The 9,747-nt window shown below is 35.9% G+C and overlaps 1 protein-coding gene across 5 annotated transcripts in view; it reads left to right on the top strand.

Moving 5' to 3' along the window:
- The window catches only part of Nalcn (sodium leak channel, non-selective), a 307,060-nt gene that overhangs the window by 9,854 nt on the left and 287,459 nt on the right, over positions 1 to 9,747 (top strand). The window contains exon 1 of one of the 5 annotated variants that reach the window (XM_031360817.1): positions 8,149 to 8,170. The exons of the other annotated variants lie outside the window; for them this stretch is intronic. The gene's annotated coding sequence lies outside the window, so the exon portion shown is untranslated. Of the gene's footprint in view, positions 1 to 8,148; positions 8,171 to 9,747 lie in introns of those variants that run through there. 5 annotated transcript variants of the gene reach the window in all.

The following is a 9,747-nucleotide window of genomic DNA, read 5'->3' as shown; positions in this document are numbered from 1 at the left end:
TCAAAACCAAGGCAAATACTTTCAAATACTAGATTACAAATTTGTTTGCCTCTGGATGTTAACACATTGAGGATAAGAACTTCTTCAGAGAGAAAGCAGTAACTAGGAACACTGCTTGATGCATGGCAATATCTCAACAGTGTTCTCAGCTCTGAGGGGAAAAAACTTAAAGGACTTTACAAGTAATTACAAGGATCCTGTAATGGCAGGGCAGAGGAGGGACAGCTACTCTGCTTCAACCTCAAGAATCAACATTTCCAACACATCTTAGGTCTACAGACTTGACACTCTCATGCCCTCTGTGATGTGGCCTAGGCTGTGGTCAGAGAAAACCACTCCCCTTCCTATAGGAAAAGCTACAAGCAGCTCAACAGAACTCTGAGCAAAAGGATCTCCAGAGGGCTGAAGGAAGCATCCAGAAAGACCTGAAGAATCTGCCATTTCAGGCCTATAGCAGGCATTCTCTGACTCAATTTCTTTTCTCAAATCTGGGACGGGCAGGACTCAGACACTCCTTCCTTGTTCTCTTGGAAAGACAGAAAAATGATTCCATTCATAAAGCATCCAAAGGTTCTGATAGAAGCAAGGTATAAGGGGCAGACTGCCAGAGGGACACCCAGGACCTGGGTCTCTGTCACACACTAACTCTGTGTGTGTGCCCTCTCTAAGCCCTAGTTTTATGGTAGAAACTAGACAGATTCATTCAGACATGATTAGGAGCTGAAATGATCTATGCAAAAACCTGCACCCAATTCATGGGGAAAAAAATCTTACCAAATGAAATGATCTAAAGTTTTACTTATTTATTTTTAAATGTATAGTTATTTTTATTTTATCTGCATTAGTGTTTTTGCCTGGGTGTATATCTGTGTGTATGAGTGTGTTAGACACTTGGAATTAGTTACAGGTGGTTTCAAGTTGTCATGAGGGTGCTAGGAATTGAAACCAGATCCTTTGGAAGAGCAGCCAATGTTCTTAACTTCTGAGCCGTCTCTCCAGACCTCAGTTTAAAATTTTAAAAAGCACAGATTTAACAGTAAGTGAACATCATTTAAACAGCACCATTCTTAGCACATATTAAAGTTCTTAAAATTCAAAAATAAAAGTTGGAGAAGAGAGATGTGTCATGGGTTAAGGTGCTTGTCAAAAAAAGCTGCTGACATGAATCTCATCCCAGGATCTCACAGTAAAAAAGGAGAGAACAAACATCAGAAAATTGTCCTCTGACCCATAGTCCTCTTATGGAATTAACAACCATCAATTAGTAATTATTTATTATTATCACTATTATTATTATTATTATTATTATTAATTATTTGAGAATTTCAAACAATGTATACTGTTTGGTCATATTCATTCTCCTTCCCTAGTTCCTTCATTTCTATACTTTTCTTACTTAAAATTTTTTTTTCTATACTTACTGATTTTGAAATCCATCAAGTACACTTCTAATTGATATCTTCTGTATTTCCCTTGAAGATGTTGTTTCCCTAAATTTTGAACAATGAGCAAGAGCAAAATCATTTAGCTATGTTTATTCATCTGATCATCTCATATCAAAGAATAGAGGGCATTGCATAGAGAAATATGGTGGCTGTGTTCTTGGTGTGGATTTGGAGGTCTGACTAATGGATTTTTTTCACTGAATTTCATTTCAATGTCTGAGTACAACCTTTGCAGACAGACACACATTCCTTGTGCCTCATGTTATAAACATCTATTTTCCTGTCTGCATACTCATAGTGTAGCCAGTTAAGAATTTATGACAAGGAAAGCTAACCCTAGGAAATAGTGAAATCTTAGGAAGTGAGACCATCAGACTGGAATGAGTAAATGCTTCCTCCTCATCTTATAAATTTAGAGAAAAATTTGATTGAAATACACTAGATTATTTCTAGGACTTGCTTTAAAGGTACAAATTTACTTTGAAAGTACAAAAGTAAAAGTAAAAAGTACAAATAAGTGGGTAATGATGTCAGAAACCAAAAACAGCAGTTTGATGAGTGATGAGAAATTTGACTTTTCTTTAAAGAAATTAATTTAATAGACATTTAAAATAAACCAGTAGTGAAAAACAACTATAAAGTAAATCAAATAGTAAAATCAAATTCAAAATTAGGATGTGAAGGATGTCTGTATGATTTCACAAAGAGTAATGGGTTTAATTTATAACCCCAGATCTGCTCAAAAATATCTTCATCCTGCTGTATGTTAAAAAATAAAAACTTGATTTTTTAATTTAATAGTTCTGTGAGCTGCGTTGTCTTGATTCACAGACTAGGTCAAGCTAAGGTTAGCTTTATTACTAAGTTCATTGGTCTATAAAATAGTTCTTGTAAGTACTGAGTGAGCTAATGTATGATATACTTAAGACAGTGTATGGTACATAATGAGCCTCCAATAAACATTTTAATTGAAAGGAGTTTGCTTTTGCATTGGAATAAATATAATCTGGAAGGAAATGAACCAAATGAGCTTATGATTTTATTATGAAAACTTTCATGTTTTACATAGCATTTGTGTATGTCTGCATATCTGTGTGGTTTGTTTTTAGGTTTCACTGCTTGCATATGTGTGCATTTGTGATTCTGAAGCTATTTACTGATAGGTAAACACACTGAGTGAAGAATAACATTAGGTTTCATGTCAAATTTTGTCCCTTCCTTAAAAAGAGTTTTGACTATTTAAAAAATAAAATAAAATCAGTAATTAAGCAGCCACTAAACAGACAACACTGGGATTGCTATATTTGAGTTTCAGGAAATGCTCTGAGCTGTGAGAGCTCTAAGATGTCATGTCTGGAGGGAATGAAGGGGACTCCAGGGAAATAATGCTAGACTCTGTCACTGGTGCCATGGCAGGCTATGCAAATGATCTGGTCTAGGAAAGGAAAAGGACTGTTCTGTTGGTCATTGAGCACAGTGATGGGACATTTGTCAGAGCAGGAAGAGGTAAGGGATCAGAGGCTCAAGGGCTCATCTGTGCTTTGAGAGTAGAAAAAAGGCCAAGTGGGCAGAGCAAATGAAGTATAATACAGGCCAAATGGATGCTGAATAACAAGCAATGTGACAAAAGTAACAGGATGTTTTTCCTAATTTAAATTATAGCATAAGACATACAGTGCTGTATGTATTTGCTCTAAGTGGAAATGTCTTCTGTCTAAGAAGGAAGTTGGCAAGGAGAACAGTAGAATGCTACAGAAATAATGGTTGTCCCTATTTCAGTACCAGGAACTGGTGTTCCACTTGTCTTCAAGTACTATTATGGTTTGTTAAAGTACGGTGTAGATTTAAATGTGAAAGTGGGGAAAAGGGTATTAGAAAGTATTGTTCAAGCATAAATCTTTTATATTCATATATTTGTATATGAGTGTCTTCCTGCATATATGTATGTGTGCCATGTGTGTGCAATAACTGCAAGGGCCAAAGAGAGCACTGTGAGAACCACTACAACTGGTGTTACAGACAATTGTGAGCTACTATGTGAGTTCCTGAAACCTGGGTCCTCTGCGAGAACAGCAAGTGCTCTTAATTACTGAACCATCTATCCAGCCACTCAAATATCACTCTAATGGCTGTTTGAGGTTCTATGGCCATATTAAGAAAAACTGGGGGAGACAAGAAGTAGAGACTTGAAATAGGAATTGAAGTTGGAATGCCCAAATCAACAAATTGGTAACATCAAATTCAATTAACTCCCAAAATATGAGGTGACATCAGAAATCGAGTCTAGGAAGACATGGTTATGCTTGTCTGCCTTATAAGGCCTTGATATGGACTGATACTAATGAGCTTGGGAGACAGAAAGTCACCAAAGGAACACAAATGTTTGAAGGTGAGATTTATTTGCTTAGGATTTTATTTGCATTCTTATCTATTGGTAGAGAAAGATTTTCAAAATATAAAAACAAAAAATGTAATAGGAGTGTTTGAAAATATCAACATTAAATGACTAGATGAATAGAACATGTGAAAATAAGTCCTAAAAGATAAAATTCATATCCTGCTGGAGAGTAAGGACCTCACTGAAGCTAATGTCCCAAGGAAAAGAGAACACACCTGATTAGTGCTTTTCCTGAAGGTCAATGTCTGACGCACCATGTGCACAGCCAACATTTAGAAAAATGATTGAGTCCCTAGAATTGGAATCCCTAATAACTTTAATATTTGTTTCTAATTTATTTTATTCATTTTGCTAATTTTCCTGTAACAAACTAGCACTGCTTGTGTTGACAAAATAAAATGAAATAAAAATGGGTGCATATAATAACTTAACTTGAAGTTTAAATATTTGAAATTAGGAAGGGCTTAGACAGTGAATTGTCCTGGCATGTTGAATGAGTATTCATTCACCTGATATTTTAGAGGCATTCTGCAAATCTGTTTTCCCATGTCTCAGGAGGATAGAGTTAGCAGTGAGCTGCAGAAGACTGAGAGAGCCAATATGTTGGGGGTGGAGTGGGAGACCCTTTCCTTCAATTAATCAGCTGTGCTACCTTCCCATCTGCCCTACCTTTACATCAGCTGTGTTACCTGTTATATCAGGAGCATGTTTCAGTCAGGTATTATGTAGAGAAGACTAAATATTTTTGTCTAATGCCAAATCTATACCACCCACCAATGGTTGGAGTTTTGCTTTTGCTTTTTGTTTGCTTGTTTGTTTGTTTTGTCAGTATAATTGTGTAGCAAAGAGATAGGAAAAGATTTTGGAAGGAATGATGGCTGCTCTCCCAAAATCTTTAAAGTGAATTTGTAGTTAGCAGTTAGAGGGATATTATTTAACATTTATTTCCTAAGCTTTCTGCCCAAATTGTAGCAGAGCTACAGAGCTACTCAGCAACCATATAGAGTTAAGTGGTGTGTGTTGGATGAGACAGGCAAATAATTTCACTTGCATTTGTGAAGGCTGCAGAATTTGTCTGTATTAGTAACACAAAGTAGTGTTCATGACCATGCATTAGCAGATATAGTAACACCTAATGAAGAGAAAGAAATCAGTGATGGCTGCCTTCTTTGGGGATTCTTATATAAAATATGTGCTATGAATTTACCAAGCTGGTGTTTGTTCTCTTTAAATGGTAATTTTTTTCAGTTATAATAAGTCCTACATAGACATTAAGAAAATGTTTCTGAGTTAAATAAGGTAATTAAGAATAACAGATTGGCAGCAGGTGACAAAGTGGGCACAGCTGGATGAAGGATTTGAAGTAGCAGAGAAAGGCTGGAGGATGAGAAATAATGGTGCTTTTAGCCAATTAGTGTAAAGCAGGTGAGGGAAAGGATGAAAGTAAACCCAGGTAGTACTCTGGGGTTCTCCATGAAATATGAGTTTAAATGAAGCAGGTGATTTCTAAACTCTAAGTTTCTTCCTTGTTTCTTGCTACAAATTAAGCACATAACGTATGTAGTACCTGGCAGAGTGAATACAAAGCATTTGCTGTGTGAATGAAGGAATAACAGAGAAAAAAGATGAGATGAAATTCTAAGAACAGTAGAAGTGTCCATATAACATTTCCTAGATCAGGAAGCTAAGGAATGACATCACTCAGACTGAACAGGTTATATTAGGAATATATATTTATGTGCATACACATATATGCTTGTAATAACAGTGAATAAAGAGGCTATTAATTTTAAAAAAAGAGCAAGGGATGGTAGATGAGAGGGTTTGAAGGGAAGAAATGGGAAGGCAGAAAAGCTGTTATTATATATAATCTCAAAAATAAATATAAGTAATAAAAAACATAATCATCCATAAACATGGGCAATCTTTTCATTTATTGCTGTCTCCTTCAATTTCTTTAACCAATGCTTTGTGTTTCACTGTGGAGGTTGTACATCTCCTTCACTAAATGACTCAACATTTTATTTTATTGTAGCTAGCTGAGGACTTTGAAGACACTGAGTTTAGCACCTGGGATAGGTAGAGAAAGACAATCTTGTAAAACATGATTTAGAAGATAGAAAATCTCAAAGTCCATGTCTGATAGTTCCAAGAAGGAAAAATAGACTATAGTGTTGTAAATAGCTCACAGCTTAAAAAAAGTTGAATAATTTTATCTTATTCTTGACAAGAAGGTATAAATCAAATAAGAAAAAGATGTGACAATAGATAAAGTTATCATAGATTAACCAGACTTTAACCATTTAATGATAATAACTAAGCAGATACATATTCTCTCTGAGTTGCTGTTAGGTAGTTACGAGTAAAAAAGATTTGTCAATGTACATGTTGTAACTATGCAGCCTCTCCCAATATTAAACTATTAAACATTAACTTCTAATTAATGTAAAAAGGCATTTGAAGGACATGTTTTTTAAAACTGGTGCACTGCCTTATCAAGGACACTTCTGGAAACAAAATAGATATATTGACTTACTAGTGCATAATAGTGATAAGGAAAAAAATACACAAAAGCAGTTTCCATCAAAATAGAGAGCTCACCTAGGATACTTAGATATCCACACTGGTCTTTCTTTATCAGGGGAATAATAATCTCCTGTGCTCTGTTATACTGACTAAACATGAACAAGGGTAGGGTATCACCTAGTGCAAAGGAAAATTGCTACAAACAGCCTCAAATTAATATAAGATTCATTGTGCATTTGTGACTTGAACTTATATTATTGCTTGAATATTTTTTCTTTTATTTAAAATAGATTGTTTTTCTCATACAACACATCTTGATTATGATTTTTCTCTCCCTTATTCCTCCCAGCACCTCCTCACCTCCACCCCCAAAATGGATTCATCTCTTTCTGTTTTTCATTAGAAAACAAACAGACCTCTAAGGGTTAATAATAAAATTACATTTAAAAAAAAAAAGCAAAAGCCCTGACACAGAATTATGAGACAAGAAACCTCTAGAGTTACCTTTGAGTTTGTTTCCTGTTGGCCAGCTACTGCTAAGTATACAGCCTGCCCTTAAGAGTAATTTGTTTCCCTAGTGATTCTCTCTTGGAAGGAATTAAATTTTTATTTTCAGGTGGTTACCAATTGTATATTCCTTCTGGGTTAGGGATGAGGCATATGCTCACTTCTCCTTTAAGCTCTAGGACCCCATCTGATGCAGATCTGTATGAGCCCTATGCATGCTACTTTATTCTCTGTGAGATCATATGTGCATTAATCATGATAATTTATTGCTTGAATATTTTATGTACTACTCAATATTATTGAAATAGTCAAACTTCCAGTGATTCTGAAGCTGCTTGATAAGTTTTAATGTGTGTGTGTATATTCTTTGGAGTTTGGACATATTATTTCATGGGCTCTGTCAGACTTGGTGATATGTTGGCAGAGGTTGTAAAGAACATCAATGAGGTGACAGACAGCTGTTGTCATTCAGTTATAGTCTAACTGTTTTGATGTATCAAATATAGCCAACTGGATACTTAAAAATAAATTATGTATATTTCCATAGATAAATCAGTCAAAAGTCAATTTTTCTTCAGGTAGAATATTGGTAATAAAATATGCATGGAATTCATGTCCATCAACCTCTTCTGTTTCTGTGGAAAAGTGATAAGGATTAGGTTTCTCTAAAATTCTTTCTTTATATTTGAATGCCTTCATGGAATTACTTTCTTACTCCTTTGTCTTTTTAAAGAATTTCAAAAATATTTTTGCAACCACTGTCTGAATAAGTAGGAGCCTGTCATTTAAAAGACACCTCAAATTAAGGCTACCAGATGTCACCCTACCCCACCTCACAGTAAATCAGAGAATAAGTATCATTTGAATACTTTACATACATTTACATGAGATATCGAGTCCCTAACTCAAATTATGTAAAATAAAAGTAATTAGTGAAACCTACTGCAAAACCCATCTTTAAATTCCTTGTTCAAACTAACAACAGCTTGGAAATACCTAGGCACACTTTAAAGACAAGTAGCTTGATTTCCTTTGGGAACAGGAAGGTTGGGAAAAGTCAGTGTCTCAGATGGATTGAGGAGCGTTTGGTAAAGAAAAGTGAACCCTCAAACACATAGACGCATGTTCAAAGTTTCTTGTTCTGAACTGTATGAATCTTATTTTCTTTCCCAGTGAAAATTACATATGTTTACACTCCTTGCAAATGAGTGGTGTTCCTCTTCTATCAAGGGGAGAAACACATTGTCCTTGATGAGTCTTCCTCCAATTCTCTGAAATACCAGGCAATAAGTGAGTAAGTGGATTTTCCTGGTACTGAAATGGCTATGTTTTCCTGACTTGACTTCCCCATTGCTGTCTCCTGCCTGGGGAGTGCTGTCCTTTGTCATCTGCCTTCAGTTGTGCTCCTAAGAGTGCTGAGCACTCCCTGGCTGTCTCACAACACTTGAGGCTTCACAATCATACTTGACTTGTTTTTAATCTCAAGTCTGCTTAGATAGCATTAGTCAAGTTGTCACCTGTCTCAAGGTTGAAATTTCATAGGTATACATAAAACTTCAAGGTATCTCTTCTGAACCAGGCATGATGGTGAACTCCTGTCTTCCAGTAACTGAGAGACAGAAGCATCAGGAACACTGACTGTTTGAGACTAGCCTTGTCTATATACAAAGTTCTATATAAGCAAGAGTATATAGCAAGATCCAATCACAAACAAAAAAAATTTGAAAGCATCAACAACAACCCCCCAAAATGCTTTGTTTCTCCTGTCAAGCCAATTTTAAAATTCAATAAAATGCTACTACTAAATGCACCAAGAGATAATTGTGCAAAACTCATGACATAATCATCTCTAACACTCAATCTCATTTTATCCTTGTTTAAATCTAGAAAGCATTCACATCTCAGTGTGGGGCCACATTTGTAAAAGGCTGAACCCAATGTGCTGGTTTACTGTATACAATTTTGCAAAGAAATGAAAACAGAAATAAGGATTGCCACAATTCCAAAGCCAGCCACATCTACTTAATGAGTTCCAGGCAAGCCAGATCTACAGACTAAAACCCTGACTGAAAAAACAGAAACAGATAAAGAAAGTTCAGTATATGTTAACGAAGTAAAAAGTATTACTTTGGTCTGAAGGGTAGTCGGGCACCTGTGTCTTGAACACAATTCTTCCTACATCATGCTTCTATTATCATTTGATGGTTAATATGCCCTTCTTAAATGACAGCTAACTTTAGGCAGTAGTATCAACATCTGTAGATGGTAATGTGTCTGTGTGAGTGTATGTGAATGTGTGTGTGTGTATGTGAGTGAGTGTGTGAATGTGAGTGTGTGAGAGTGTGTATGTGTGTGTATGTGTGTATGTATGTGAGTGTGTGCGTATATGTGAGTATGTATGTGTGTGCATGTGTGTGAGAGTGTGTGTGAATATGTATGCAAGTGTATGAGTGTGCATGTGTCTGTATGTGTGTGTGAGTGTGTGTGTATGTATGTGTGTATGTGTGTGTGTGAATGTGTGTGAGTGTGTGTGTTTGAGTGTGTGTGAGTGTGTGTGTATGTGTGTGGGTGTGTGTGAGTGTGTGTGTGAGTGTGTGTGTATACAGTTGATGAAGTTAACTTTAGTGCGGTTGATGAAGAGTTGACTTTAGAAGAGCAAGTCCACTTTAGACAGTCACTGCACTCAAAAATGACAGAGCTTCCAACTGCTGGAGCTTATCTCCCTTTTCTCTATGGCCTTCAGCCTTTGTGAGAAGAATAAGAGGTCGTTTTGGGATTATGACTGGAACATAGAAACTTGTAAATGATATATTAAAATAGTAGGGAAAATACCTGTTGTTATGGCCATGGTTGCAGCTCCATAGATCAAAG

The sequence above is a fragment of the Mastomys coucha genome, unplaced genomic scaffold (genome assembly GCF_008632895.1).
Source record: "Mastomys coucha isolate ucsf_1 unplaced genomic scaffold, UCSF_Mcou_1 pScaffold9, whole genome shotgun sequence".
Lineage (NCBI taxonomy): Eukaryota > Metazoa > Chordata > Mammalia > Rodentia > Muridae > Mastomys > Mastomys coucha.
This window is presented reverse-complemented; position numbering and strand designations above follow the sequence as displayed.